Source organism: Protopterus annectens, chromosome 13.part0 (genome assembly GCF_019279795.1).
Source record: "Protopterus annectens isolate FY-2018-M chromosome 13.part0, PAN1.0, whole genome shotgun sequence".
Taxonomy (NCBI): Eukaryota; Metazoa; Chordata; order Ceratodontiformes; family Protopteridae; genus Protopterus; species Protopterus annectens.
The window spans coordinates 3923675-3938510 of NC_056747.1; the positions used below are offsets into that span (position 1 = coordinate 3923675).

General features: G+C 45.5%; 1 protein-coding gene across 1 annotated transcript in view; it reads left to right on the plus strand.

The window, feature by feature from the left end:
• The window catches only part of AP3D1 (adaptor related protein complex 3 subunit delta 1), a 3080434-nt gene that overhangs the window by 2132115 nt on the left and 933483 nt on the right, over positions 1-14836 (plus strand). The window lies entirely within an intron of this gene.

Here is a 14836-nt window from a genome sequence, read left to right on the forward strand (position 1 = left end):
TCGTGGCAGAGGAGGCCTGCAACATCGAGTCCAGGGAACCATTCTTTGCCAAACCCTTCCAGTGCTCCTGAATGGAGGTCCGATTGTCCTTCTTTGGAGCATTTGGGGGTCATTTGTCCTTGTACCAGAGAGCCTGGCTAGAGATAACAATAGATACTTTGGTGCAAATGATTGTATCCAGAGGATATACAATTCCATTCTCCCATCTTCAAGCAGATTCCAGGAAAATTCCCGATGTTCCACCCAGTCAGAGGGATCAAGCAGTCATTCAAATTCAAAATCTGCTAAACAAAAGTCATCCAAGAGGTACTTTCAGGACAGAAAGGATCCAGAACTTGCTTAAGATTCTTTCTGGTGCCAAGGAAAACAGGGAACTGGAGACCATTTCTGGATCTCAGCAGCCTAAACAGATTTGTTTGAAAGACAAAGTTCCGGATGATCATGGTTCATTCCATTCTTCTGTTTTTGGAAAAGGATGACTGGATACGCTCAGTAGATCTCCAGGGTGCATACTGTCATGTAAAAATAGAGGCGATCTAGGAGATTCTTACCTTTCCAGCTAGGAGCCAGTTATTATCAGTTCAGAACACTGCTCTTTGGTCTCACTACAGCCCCAGAGTATGGTAGTGGTAGCAGCTCACCTGAGACTGCTAGAATTCTGTGTGTTTCCATACTTAGATGACTGGTTCATTACCATTCCGACCAGGCAGCAACACCTCATGGCAAGAGAAGTCATCCATATTTGTACAAGGTTCGGAATAACCATAAATTTCAAGAAGTGAAATCTAGAGCCAGCTGAAATTCTAGAATTTACAGGAGCACTATTTGACACCAGGTCAGCAGTAGCCTCCCTTCCCCTTTCCAGAGTTCAGACTTTAAGGTCACAAGTCAACCAGATACTTCGCAGTACCATGATCTTGTCTCTCCTAGTTCTGCAAGCGCTAGGATCTATAGCTGTGGCGATAACCTTGTTCGTTAGTGTGTCAGGTTTCACATGAGGATTCTTCAGTGGAAGTTGGCATCTCAGTGGTCGTTACTTCATGTACCCTTATTTTGACCAGTACAAATTAAAGTGTGATGCGATGGATCCAGTCGGGGCAACTGCTACAGGACTGTCTTTTTGTCCCTTTGCAGCCTAAGGCCATAGTAAACACAGATTCTTCCCAGCTAGGGTGGGGGGGGGGGCATTACCTGGGAAAGACAGTCCAATGTATATGGTCCCCTGAAGAGGCCAGTTTGCATATCGGAGTTGAGAATAGTGCTTTTAGCATAGAAAGCTTTTCAGGATGCTCTCCCATCAGAAACAATTGCAATGCAAACAGACAATATGTCAGTGTTTTTTTTTACATCAACAAACAAGGAGGAACCAGATCATATCCCTTATATCAAGAAGCAGTAAGGTTGTGGCAGTGGGCAATATCTTCCAACCAGTTTCTCTTAGAAATGCACATTCTGGGGAAGTCCAACATGCTAGCAGACAAGCTGAGCAGGTGCATTCTGTTATCCCACGAATGATCCCTTAACCAGAAAGTTGCAGAGCTAATTTTCTGCAAGTGGGGCCAGCCTTGCTGCTATCCCTTTGCATCTCCCCTAAACAGTTGCAGCAGCTATTCTGCCCTAATCCCCCCACAAGGAGAGGCACCGAGGGATGCTGATCTGCACGATTGGCACCTCTGGATTACTTTACGCATATCCCCCAATTCCCCTAATTCCAAAGTTCCTTCAGAGAGCTGCCAGGTTGAAGACCAAGGTCATTCTTATTGCTCCCTTTTGGCTTTGACTGATTTGGTTTCCCTTCCTGTGCCTTCACTTAATATACCAACTCTGGATTCTGGACCCAGTTCCAGATCACCTGTCTCATCCAAGTGGCATGACACATCCGGACCCCCCGAACCTCAAGCTGACATTTTGGTTTTTCCAAATCCAATAATAACCAGACAGTCAATGCTCTCTTCTCCTGTTCATCACATCTTGTCTTCCCTTAAGCCATCTACTGGGAAACTTTATACTAGTAAGTGGAAATGATTTGTACACTGAGCTCATCAGGAGCATGTTGTACCCTGAGCTCATCAGGAGCGTGTTGTACTCTGAGCTCATCAGGAGCGTGCTGTACACTGTGCTCATCAGCAATGTGTTGTACACTGAGCAAGTGTGTGTTGTACACTGTGCTCATCAGCAACGTGTTGTACACTGAGCAAGTGTGTGTTGTACACTGAGCTCATCAGGAGCATGTTGTATGCTGGGCCCATCAGGAGCGTGTTGTACGCTGGGCCCATCAGGAGCGTGTTGTACGCTGGGCCCATCAGGAGCATGTTGTACTCTGAGCTCATCAGGAGCGTGTTGTACTCTGAGCTCATCAGGAGCGTGCTGTACACTATGCTCATCAGCAATGTGTTGTACACTGAGCAAGTGTGTGTTGTACACTGAGCTCATCAGGAGCATGTTGTATGCTGGGCCCATCAGGAGCGTGTTTTACGCTGGGCCCATCAGGAGCGTGTTGTACGGTGGGCTCATCAGGAGCGTGTTGCACGCTGGGCTCATCAGGAGCGTGTTGCACGCTGGGCTCATCAGGAGCGTGTTGCACGCTGGGCTCATCAGGACCGTTTTGTACGCTGGGCTCATCAGGACTGTTTTGTACGCTGGGCTCAGGACCGTTTTGTACTCTGGGCTCATCAGGAGCATGTTGTACGCTGGGCCCATCAGCCACGTGTTGTACGCTGGGCCCATCAGCCACGTGTTGTACGCTGGGCCCATCAGCCGCGTGTTGTACGCTGGGCTCATCTGCCGCGTGTTGTACGCTGGGTTCATCAGCCGCGTGTTGTACGCGGGGCTCATCAGCCACGTGTTGTACGCGGAGCTCATCAGCCGCGTGTTGTACGCGGGGCTCATCAGCCGCGTGTTGTACGCGGGGCTCATCAGCCGCGTGTTGTACGCGGGGCTCATCAGCCGCGTGTTGTACGCGGGGCACATCAGCCGCGTGTTGTACGCGGGGCACATCAGCCGCGTGTTGTACGCGGGGCTCATCAGCCGCGTGTTGTATGCGGGGCACATCAGCCGCGTGTTGTACGCGGGGCACATCAGCCGCGTGTTGTACGCGGGGCACATCAGCCGCGTGTTGTACGCGGGGCTCATCAGCCGCGTGTTGTACGCGGGGCTCATCAGCGTGTTGTACGCGGGGCTCATCAGCCGCGTGTTGTACGCGGGGCTCATCAGCCGCGTGTTGTACGCGGGGCTCATCAGCCGCGTGTTGTACGCTGGGCTCATCAGCCGCGTGTAGACCCTTTCTTGGCCCCAGTCAGTCATGCGTTGGAGTTGATGCTACTATTCAGCCCAGGGGCCAGTTCTTCAACAGTCCAGTTGGCAGCAATTTCTAATTTCTACACTAGTTTTGATGGCTGTTCACTAGCCTCTCATAAGCAATGTAAAGCCTTCTTATGTGGCACAATTCTTTTCAAACCTCCTTTTAAAGATTCCATGCCACCATGATATCTGAATCTGGTGCTGCAGTCTTTGGTTCTTCCACCCTTTGAGTCTCCCTATGATTGTGACCTTAAATTTCTGTCTTGGAAGACCTTATTCTTAGTTGCCATCACTTCTGCTAGACAAATTTCGGAAATTCAAGTGTTAGTGAAAGCTCCTTATGTCCCTTTCTATAAGGATAGGGTCTCCTTACGAACCAGTGCATCCTTTTTGCCCAGGGTGGTACCACACGTCAACATTAATCAGTGCATAAATCTACCAGTCGTCTTCCCAAATTGTTCAAACAAAGGAGAATACTTGTTACACTTTCTAGATGTGCACAATTGTGTTTCCATCTACATAGAACAAAAGATATCAGAACGACTGATCAGTTGTTTGCATCCTTTATTAACCAGATCTGTATCTACCTCCTCAGTTCTTCACTCAAGAACTTCCATTGATACGTTTGTTCAGTAGTAACTTGGGCTTTTCCTCACACCTTTTTCTCTCATTATAAGTTGGATCTGATGTCCAGAAGTAGGGCATCTTTCAGCTCAGTGGTGCTCAGAAATAACCTTCCTTGAGTCCACCCTGGGATGTTCTTCATGTTTCACTGTTGCAGTCATTACATTTGGGTAATCTGCTTGCAGGTTGCCCTCAGTCAGCCTGATTAACAAAGTCTTGGGTCCTGCGTCGGTTGCTGCCCCTTCTTCCATGACGTCAGGTCATCAGGGGTATGAAACATGCAGCCGACGCCATTATATCAGTCTTTCTTGCCGTGCGGTGCCCGAAGCAGAAGCACTTCGCAAGTGCCGATCGGCTGACTCCTGAAATTTTCGTTTTCAAGTTTCAGAACCAAAGTCTTCAACTTAAAGCTAAGTACCCCGTTGGGGAAACTTTTTCTTGCTTCTTACCGATGTCAGTAAAAGTTAATAATTGCATTACTTGTGGAAAGCAAATACCTCATTAAGATTTTAATTCGTACTGTATTCCTTTCCTATACCCTGACCACGACGTAACTTGCTGTCGGTTATGTGCTTTATTTAATCAGCGCACTATCTGATGTCGGTATATTTTTGCCTCTAAATATTTTGGTTTTCAGTTTAATTATCCAGAAATATTGTCAGTTAGCCATCCAACTACCGGGATTCCGAAAAAACGCAAAGATAAAGAGAGAGACAGGCCGCCGAGGTCCAAAACTGCTGACAATGCTTCTCCTAAGCCAGTCGCCAATTCGCTGGTACTCAGTGAGGCGCTCTCGCAACCCCTGATACCCCCTACTTCTGATTTGCAGGCCTCTACTGAGACCCATTCGGAGTATGGTATGCCGCGAGATACTTCCAACTATGGAACCTGCGGATGTTTCTACATTGCATGGATCCAGAGCCGCCGTGCAGGCACTGACTTCTGAGGGTGTATTCAGACCTACAGACTTGCATATTAAATCAACGCCTCCTTCATTACTAAGTCCTAAATCTCGATCTGTGTCTAAAAAACTGATGCTCAGGCCACATGCTCAGGCCCCTGTGCCTAAAAAACAAATGCTAAAAATGGCTGAAGATCTAATAATTCTAATCAGGGGAGGTCAACACCCCCCCCCCCCCAAGAGGCCTAGGGCTGAGCTTGATTATGAATCTTCTGATCAGGATTCTGTTTCTTCCGACTCTTCTGATGACCTGGATTTGTCCATACCTACTTATGAGGATTCTGATGCAGAGGATTCTATTCCCTCAGTTTCCCCTACCGAGGATTTTTCTTTTGGGGAAACTTTACATACTTTAAGGGAGCATTTTCACAGGGAAAGCCAGGAATATTCTGATTCAAAAAAGAGGCTTAGGGATTTCCTCCTTCTACCTCAGCATAGGCCTTTGGCTACACCTCCTGTACTACACATTGTTGTTGATGTTTTTTCTGAATCCAGTTTGGCCCCTGATTCCCTGCCTCCTGCTCCTAGTAAACCTGACAGATGGTACAGGGTTCCTGGGTCCCACAAGTTCCTTTTCAAAAATCCTGTTGCAGATCCAGAGACTGTTTCTCAGGGGCCCAAGGGCATTAATGCTTCTACTGCTAAAAATCCTACCTCTTCTGATAGAGACTCCAGGGCACTGGATAGATGGGGTAAAAAGGTTTATACTTCAGCAACCCTGGCAATCAGAGCTTTAAACTGCCAATTTCATATGTTAAAATATCAGCAACATGTCATTGGACTGCTTAAACAGAAAATTATGTTGATTCCTGACTGTGTGGAAAGTAAAGATTTACAGGACTTAATGCATTCTGCTGACCAAGTTGGAAAACATACTTTGCAATGTGGTTTTGATTCTTTAGAGGCCTCTTGCAGGGCTGCTGTTACTGGGTCTGTGCTTAGAAGGCATGCCTGGCTTAAGGAGCAGTCTTTGCCTGATAATGTTAAAGCTAAATTGTTGGATGCTTCTTCAAATCAGGACAGCCGGTTTGACAAGAAGGCTGAAGAAGTTCTTAAAAAGATGGAAGATAAAGCTAAATTTATGTAAACTGTTAAAGACTTTTTACAAGTGCAACCTCCTAGATTTAGTAGGCACTGGCCTATTAAGACTTGGTCCTTTACAGTCCCTTCCAGGTCTTCTCAAGCCAAACCCAGACACAGCAAAAAACCCAGGTTTCAGTCCCAGGGGACTCTCAGAACTAAGTAGTGGGGGGCCTCCACTTCCAAATCTGGAAATAACAAGACACCCCTCTGTGGTAAACAGTATCAATGGCTTCTTTTAAAATTCCCAAGCACTTATCTTTTGACCGCCCCTTTGGGAGGAACGATTGCTCTTCATGCAAAGAACTGGGAACTCATAACCCACGACAAATAGGTTTTAAATATAGTGTCCCAGGGATACAGATTTCATTTCCACACGTTGCCAACACCAAATGGGTGGCCAGATCTGCCCCAAATCAGTGGGCAGAGGCTCAAAAACAAGTACTTTCCCTCTTAAGCATGGGGGGGGGGCTATTCAACTGGTACCAGAAGAGGAAAAGGGACAAGGTTTCTACTCCAGACTTTTTCTGGTACCCAGAAAAGAGAAATCATGGTGTCCAATCCAGGACCTGTCTACTCTAAACACCTTTCTGGAGATTCCAAAATTCAAGATGCTGACTCTTCACCAATTACTTCCTATGCTAGGCAAAGACGCCTGGTTGGCAACACTAGATTTAAAAGAAGCATAGCTGCACATCCCAATCAAGGAATCTTGCAGAAGATACCTATGCTTCAAAGCAGGCTGCACGCATTATCAATTCTCTGCTCTGCCCTTTAGCTTGTCTACTGCGCCCAGGGTATTCACAAAGTGCCTGGCTCCAGTTATTGCATTTTGCAGGCAAAGAAGTATTCAAATATACCCATACCTAGACGATTGTCTAATTCAGGCAGAAAGCCATTGCATACTTTTGAATCATCTGGCTTTTGTAAAAAGGGTTCTAACTCTTCTGGGGTACACCATAAACCAAAAGAAATCACAAGTGGTACCCTGTCAACAAATCACATTCCTGGGAGCAAGCTTAAATACAACTTCCATGTGGCTTACCTCACGTCAGAAAAGCAAACTCATTTGATAACCTATTTCAAATAAGTGGCCACAAAAACCCTGCTATCTGCAAGACAAATACTGCAAGCCTTGGGGTTTATGGCCTCCTGCATTCTTCTAATTCCATATGCAAGACTGCATATGAGGAAACTACAGTGGTATCTAAAAAGCCTATGGGGTCAACATTCTCACAGCCTAGAAACAATGATTCCTATCATACCTTGTCTACACCTAGAGTTCCTGTGGTGGGCAGAGGCCTGCCACAAAAATAAGGGACTACCATTCACACTACCCCCTGCCACCCAAACCCTAACAACAGATGCATCAGACTATGCATTGGGGACTCACCTGGCAGCGAAGTGCATTCAGGGCAAATGGAACCCAAGTCAAATGCACCTACATATCAATCAAAAAGAAATGATAGCTGTACAGAATGCTCTGACAGCCTTCAAGGACTACATTCTTCTAGAACAACTAATGGTAAAGACGAACAACACCACAGTTATGTGATACATAAACAAGCAGGGGGGTACACATTCCTACCCCCTCTGCAGACTAGCCATGGCATTGTGGAACACAGCCTTGAGCTACCAAGTGCATCTACAAGCTCAATTCCTGCCAGGAAAATTAAATACACTGGCAGACGGACTAAGCAGAAACCTCATGGACCCACACGAGTGGAAACTGCAACCAAGGATTTTCAACATGTTGACAAGCGAATGGGGGAGTCCACACATAGATCTATTTGCCTCCCCCCAGAACTACCATTTGGACAAGTTTTGCACAAGGACTCACAAACAAGCCTGGAAAGTGGATGCTTTGTCCTTCAGCTGGAAAAACCCATCAGTCTATGCTTTCCCCCACTGGCTCTGCTCTCCAAAGTTATACTAAAAGTAAAACAGGGCAAACCAAGGATGATCTTGATTGCTCCAGACTGGCTATGTCAACACTGGTACCCCCTCCTGTGCAGTGTGTTGCAGTTATCTCCATGGCACCTGCCGCAGACCCCTTCCCTGCTGTCTCAGCAGGAGAACCAAATTCTGCACCCTCAGCTTCCAACATTGAACCTTGCAGCCTGGCTAATCACTTAAATTCACCCTTATCATCTATCAGCAAACCTGTGATGGATGTCATCTTAGACGCAAGGAGGCCTAGTACTAGAAAATCTTAAGCTAAAAAATGGAAAATATTCTGTGCCTGAAAGCAATCTCAAGGGATGAGCACAGCAACACCCAATTTACTTCAGATTTTGCAATACTTAACTGAGATGCTTCACAAGGGCCTGTCTTTTTCCTCCATTAAAATCCACGCCTCAGCCATTTCAGCTCATTATAACACAGTACCTCCCCTCCCCTCTACTCTCATCCTCTGCTCAAGCAGTACCTCAGAGGGGCCCAAAACTTGAGACCACCCAGGAGAGCTCCAACCCCTGCCTGGGACCTTAACTTTGTATTGGAGAAACTCACTCTACCTCCTTTCGAGCCAGCTGCTACTGCAGACGTAAAATTTCTTTCTTGTAAAACAGCTTTCCTTTTAGCGATCACTTCAGCTAGAAGGATATCTGAATTTACAGGCCCTTATGGCAGTGGAGCCTTTCATCATCTTTCATGCGGACAGGGTGTCACTCAGGACCAATCCATCCTTCATGCCCAAGGTGGTATCCAGTATGGCTCTTAATCAGTCCATTCATTTGCCAACCTTCTTTCCCAATCCACAGAACAAAGGTGAACGGATTCTGCATTCCTTGGATGTGCACAGATAACTTAGATTCTACTTGGACAGGACTAAACCTCAAAGAATATCTGAACAAGTGCTGGCAGAATTTGCTGCAGGGGCAGAGGGGAAGACTGTTTCAAAACAAACCATTTCTAAATGGATAAGCCATTGCATTCATTTCTAAGCACCATGGAAAACATATCCCCCAGGGGATCAGATATCACTCCACCAGGGCTGCATCTACTTCTGCAGCCTTTCTCAAAGGTGTTCCTACCAGGGACATCCTAGAAGCTGCTACCTGGAGTTCTGTGCATACTTTCACCAAGCATTATCATTTGCCAATTTTCTCTAAATCCAGAGCTGGTTTTGCCACTGCAGTCTTGCAGGGCCTTATAGCTGGTCCTAATTCAATTTAAATTCCCCCATTACTTCTTACCGATGTCAGTAAAAGTTAATAATTGCATTACTTGTGGGAAGCAAATACCTCATAAAGATTTTCATTCTTACTGTACTCCTTGCCTAGGCCCTGACCATGACGTTGCTAGTTGTCGTTTTTGTGCTAGATTTAACCAACGCACTGTTAAGCGTCGGTTCGATTTTGCTTTTGATTACTTTGGCGTAAGGTTTAACTGTATAATGCCATCAGAACAACCAACAACCAGAGTTCATAAAAAGCGCAAGGACAAAGAAAAGACAGGCATCTAAGGTCCAAAACCGATGATGAAGCCTCTTCTAGGCCAGTCGCCGGTTTTCAGTGAGGCGCTTTCGCAGCCCCTGACACCCGCTACCTCAGAGCCACAGGCCGCATCCGACTCCCACGTGGAGACATCTAGGCCTCTGGAAACTCAAGGTATTGGGCTTATGGAAAAAATTCCCTCAGATGGGTCCGGAGCCGCTGAGCAGGTATCGGCTTCTGAGGGTGTTTTCAGACCTACACAGCTTACTATCAAGACCACTTCAGCAGCTAAGGCAAAATCTAAAACACCTTTAAAGACAAAGAAACAAGTGCAGCATTCTCCTGGACAGTCAGCCATGCCAAAGAAACAGTTGCTCAAAATGGCCGAGGACCTAATTACTTTGATCAGGGGTTCCCATCCCCCTCCTGATAAAAGGCCTAGGCAAGACACTGACTATGACTCCTCTGACCAGGTTTCTATTTCTTCTGATTCGTCTTCAGAACAGGGATATTCTCTTCCTCCCTATGAGGACTCTGATGCTGAAGAATCTATCCCTTCAGCCTCTCCTCCTGAGGACTATTCTTTTGGGGAAACCCTGCACACCATGAGGGAACATTTCCATTGGGAGAGCCAGGATTATTCAGAATCCAAGAAAAGGCTCAGAGACTTTCTTTTATTGCCTTAGCACAGGCCTCTTGCTATCCCCCCTGTACTAGATATTGTCGATGATGTTTTTTCTGAATCCAGTTTGACTCCAGATTCTTTACCCCCTGAACCAGTTAAGCCAGATAGGTACTACAGCGTTCCAGATTCTCATAAATTTCTTTATAAAAACCCTGCTGCTGATCCTGAAACTATTTCTCAGGGTCCCAAAGGGGTCAAGACTTCCACTGCAAAAAACCCTGTTCCCTCTGATAGTGATTTTAGAGCACTAGACAGATGGGGAAGAAAGTTTACACCTCTGCTACTTTAGCTGTAAGGACTTTAGACTGCCAGTTTCACATGCTTAAATATCAACAATACCTACTGTCTTTGCTAAAACAGAAAATGCTTACAAGCCCTGAATGTCCTGAGAACAAGGAAATGCAGGATTTATTGCATGCAGCTGAACAAGAGGAAAAGCATACTTTGCAATGTGGTTTTGATTCATTAGAGGCATCTTGCAGAGCCGCAGTTACAGGTTCTGTTATTCGAAGGCATGCTTGGTTAAAAGAACAGAGTTTACCTGATCATGTTAAAGCAAAATTATTGGATGCTCCATTACAGCATGATACTTTGTTTGGTGTTAAGGCAGAAGAGGTGTTAAAGAAAATGGAGGATAAAGCAAAATCAATGCAGACAGTAAAGGATTTCTTACAGGTTCAGCCACCTAGATTTAGCAGGAACTGGCCTTCTAAAAATTGGTCCTTTCCAGTGTCAGACAGGCCACAAAGAGGCAGATACAGGCGCCCAAGAGGCAGATCTCAGCCCCAAGGCTCATACAGACCTAAACAATGGGGTGCTTCAGCCCCCAAAGGCAGAGAAGACAAATCACAACCTTATAGAAAACAGTCCCAATGACTTTCCTCTACAAGTACCAAGCACTTACCTTTTGGCAGCGCCCTTATGGGGGAAATTAGCACTTTTCTCACAAAACTGGCACATGATCACCCAGGACAAATGGGTTCTGAATATTGTTTCTCAGGGTTACATGTTCCACTTTCACACCCTACCAAGGTCAAAAGGTATGCCAGACTTGCCACACAATCAATGGGCAGAGGCACAAAAACAAATTTCTGCTCTCATGGACATGATGGCTATTCAAAAAGTACCACAGCAAGAGCAGGGGCAAGGATTTTACTCAAGACTTTTCTTGGTACCCAGAAAGGACAAAGGCTGGAGATCAATACTGGACCTGTCTATTCTAAATACTTTCCTGGACGTTCCAAAATTCAAAATGCTGACACTGCAGCAACTTCTACCTATGCTGGGCAAGAAGGCTTGGCTAGTTACTTTGGACCTCAAAGAGGCATACCTGCATGTCCCAGTCAGACAATCTTGCAGAAGATATCTCAGATTCATAGCTGGCTCAATGCATTACCAATTCTCTGCACTGCCCTTTGACTTATCTACTGCGCCCAGGGTCTTCACAAAATGCCTGGCACCAGTAATTGCATTTTGCAGACAAAAAGGAATTCAAATATATTCCTACTTGGATGACTGCCTTATTCAAGCAGAGAGAGCAAGGACATTCTACTAAAGCATCTCATGTTTGTAAAAAGATTACTAATTTGCCAAGGGTACACAGTAAACGAAAAGGAATCAAAACTAGTGCCCTCTCAATAGATAATATTCCTGGGTGCAAGCTTAAATACAACTGCCCAGATGGCTTATCTCATGCCAGACAAGCAAAGGCAAATGACTCATTACTTTCAAATGATGGCAATAAAGACCCAGCTACTTGCAAGAAAAATTCTGCAGGCTTTGGGCTTCATGGCATCCTGAATCCTGCTAATTCCATATGCAAGACTGCATATGAGGAAGCTACAGTGGTATCTAAAAAGTGTTTGGACTCAACATTGCCACAGCCTGGAAACAATAATAACTCTTATTCCCTGCCTGCAACAGGAATTTTGATTGTGGGCACTGGCCTGTCCCCACAACAAGGGACAGCCTTTCACTTTACCCACAGCCAGGCAGACACTAACAACAGATGCATCGGATTATGTCTGGGGGGCACACATGGCAGGAAAATGTATTCAGGGCACATGGCCCGCAGACCAAATGCATCTTCATGTCAATCAAAAAGAGATGCTAGCTGTACAGCATGCCCTGACAGCCTTCAAGGATCTACTACAACCAGGACAACTATTGCTAAAGACAGACAATACTACAGTTATGTGGTACATAAACAAGCAAGGGGGCACACATTCCTACCCCCTCTGCAGGCAAGCCATGACTTTGTGGAACACAGCACTGACCTATCAAGTACATCTGCAGGCACAATTCCTGCCAGGAAAGAAATATACTCTGGCAGACGAACTAAGCAGAAACCTCATGGACCCTCACGAGTGGAAACTAAATCCACAAGTCTTCAGCATGATAACAAGGAAATAGGGATGCCCAGACATGGATCTCTTTGCCTCCCGTCACAACTGCCAACTACAGAGATTCTGCACAAGGACTTATCACTCTCAAGCATGGAAAGTGGATGCTCTATCATTCAGCTGGAAAACCCTAACAGTTTATGCCTTTCCACCACTGCCTCTCCTCCCCAAGGTACTCCTAAAAGTCAGACAAGAGAAGCCAAAAATGATTCTGATTGCCCCAGACTGGCCCCACCAGCACTGGTACCCAATCCTAAATAGCTTGTCTCAAGGCCCTGCCTGGACTTTACCTCAAATTCCTCATCTTCTGACTCAGCAAAACAATCAGATCCTGCACAGCCAACTCAAAACCTTAAATCTGGCTGCATGGCAAATAATATAGCCACTCAGAATGCACATCTCTCTAAAGCTGTTATGGATGTCATTTTGGAAGCCAGGAGGCCCAGCACCAGGAAATCTTATGCGGAAAAATGGAAGAGATTCTGTGCTTGGAACCAGGCACAAGGATTTGAACCACTTGTTCCAAATATTTCTCAGATTTTACAATACCTAACTGAGATGCTGGACAAAGGCCTATCCTTCTCATCAATTAAGATCCATGCCTCTGCCATTTCAGCTCATTACAATACGGAACCTCCTATTTTCTCACATCCACTGCTAAGACAGTACCTCAGAGGGGCAAAAAACATAAGACCCCAAGGAGAGCACCGATACCTACATGGGACCTCAACTTTGTCTTGGAAAAGTTCACTGCCTCCTTTTGAGCCAGCCAATACAGCTGATATAAAATTCTTATAATGGAAAACTGCTCTGCTCCTAGCAATAACTTAAGCAAGAAAAGTCTCAGAGTTACAGGCATTAATGGCAGTGGAACCTTTTATCATTTTTCATCCAGACAGGGTTTCTCTAAGGACAAACCCAACATTTATGCCAAAGGTAGTATCCAGTGTGGCTCTTAACCAAACCATTCATTTGCCAACTTTTTATCCAAATCCCCAGAAAAAGGGGAGAGACTTCTGTACTCTTTGGACATATACAGACAGCTACGTTTTTACTTGGACAAAACAAAAGCTTTCAGAAAAACTGATCAACTGTTCATAGCATATGCTGCAGGATCACAAGGGAAGGCTATTTCAAAGCAGAGTATTTCAAAATGGATAGGACACTGCATTCGCTTCTGCTATGCACAGCATGGCAAGTCAGTGCCTAAGAATATTAAGCCACATTCTACCAGGGCAGCAGCCACTTCAGCAGCCTTTCTCAGAGGAGTACCGACCAAGGAAATTTTCGAGGCTGCAACTTGGAGTTCAATGCACACTTTTACCAAGCATTATCACTTACCTCTTTACTCTAAATCCAGAGCAGGCTTTGCCACTGCAGTTCTGCAGGGCCTTTTAGCCTCTCCGAATCCTATTTAGACCCAGCCGCCCTACCTCAGCTTTGGGATTCAACCCAAGTCTAATGACTGCAACAGTGAAACACGATGAACATAGTACAGTTGTACAGTTGTGTATCTACCATAAATGTAGATGTTCGAGTGTATTCACTGTTGCAGTAAAGGTTACCCACCCTCCATCCCCCTTTCTTTGCTGGAGCTTATCTATACTTCTCTATCCTACACAACCTATGTGGTGTATTTGCTTGTAGATGAAGGTATTGTTTTATTTTAGTGTATGTTTTTATAAGCAATGTGTATTGCCTACCTTCTTGGGGGCACCTGACATCTGGGGCAAGAAAAACTGAAGAAAATGGCGTCTGCTGCATCTTGTATACCCCTGGCGCACTGACGTCAGGGAAGAGGCGACAGCAACCGACGCTGGACCAGAACTTTGGAATTTAGGCCGACTGCGGGTAGCCTGCCAGCAGGATAACCCAGGTGTAATGACTGCAACAGTGAATACACTCGAACATCTACATTTATGGTAGGTACACAACTGTACTTTGCTTAATTCTGCAGCTTCTGGAGCCGCAGCAAACTTTGGGGTTCATATCCATCACAGAGGATCATATCCCCTCTGTAACTGAAACACATCTCATCCAGTGCTGCATGTGGTTCTAATCTCTTTTGCAGAGGATGAGCTTGAAATTAGTTCCTATTTGTCAAAATTTGAGACATCATTCTAGGTTTTAATTCATCCCTGTGGAAACAGGGTAGTTCAGACACAACAAATGTGAGAACCATAAATTAAAATACTCCGTGCAAAATGTTGAAAATGTGGGCCATTCCCACCTTTTGCCTCTTCTAAGGAGAGCAGAGGAGACTGGATCTGTGCTGTACACATCCTGAGTATTTTGTTCATTCCTGTTCATGTCATGCACCAAACCTTTGTCACATTCTTGGTCAGTA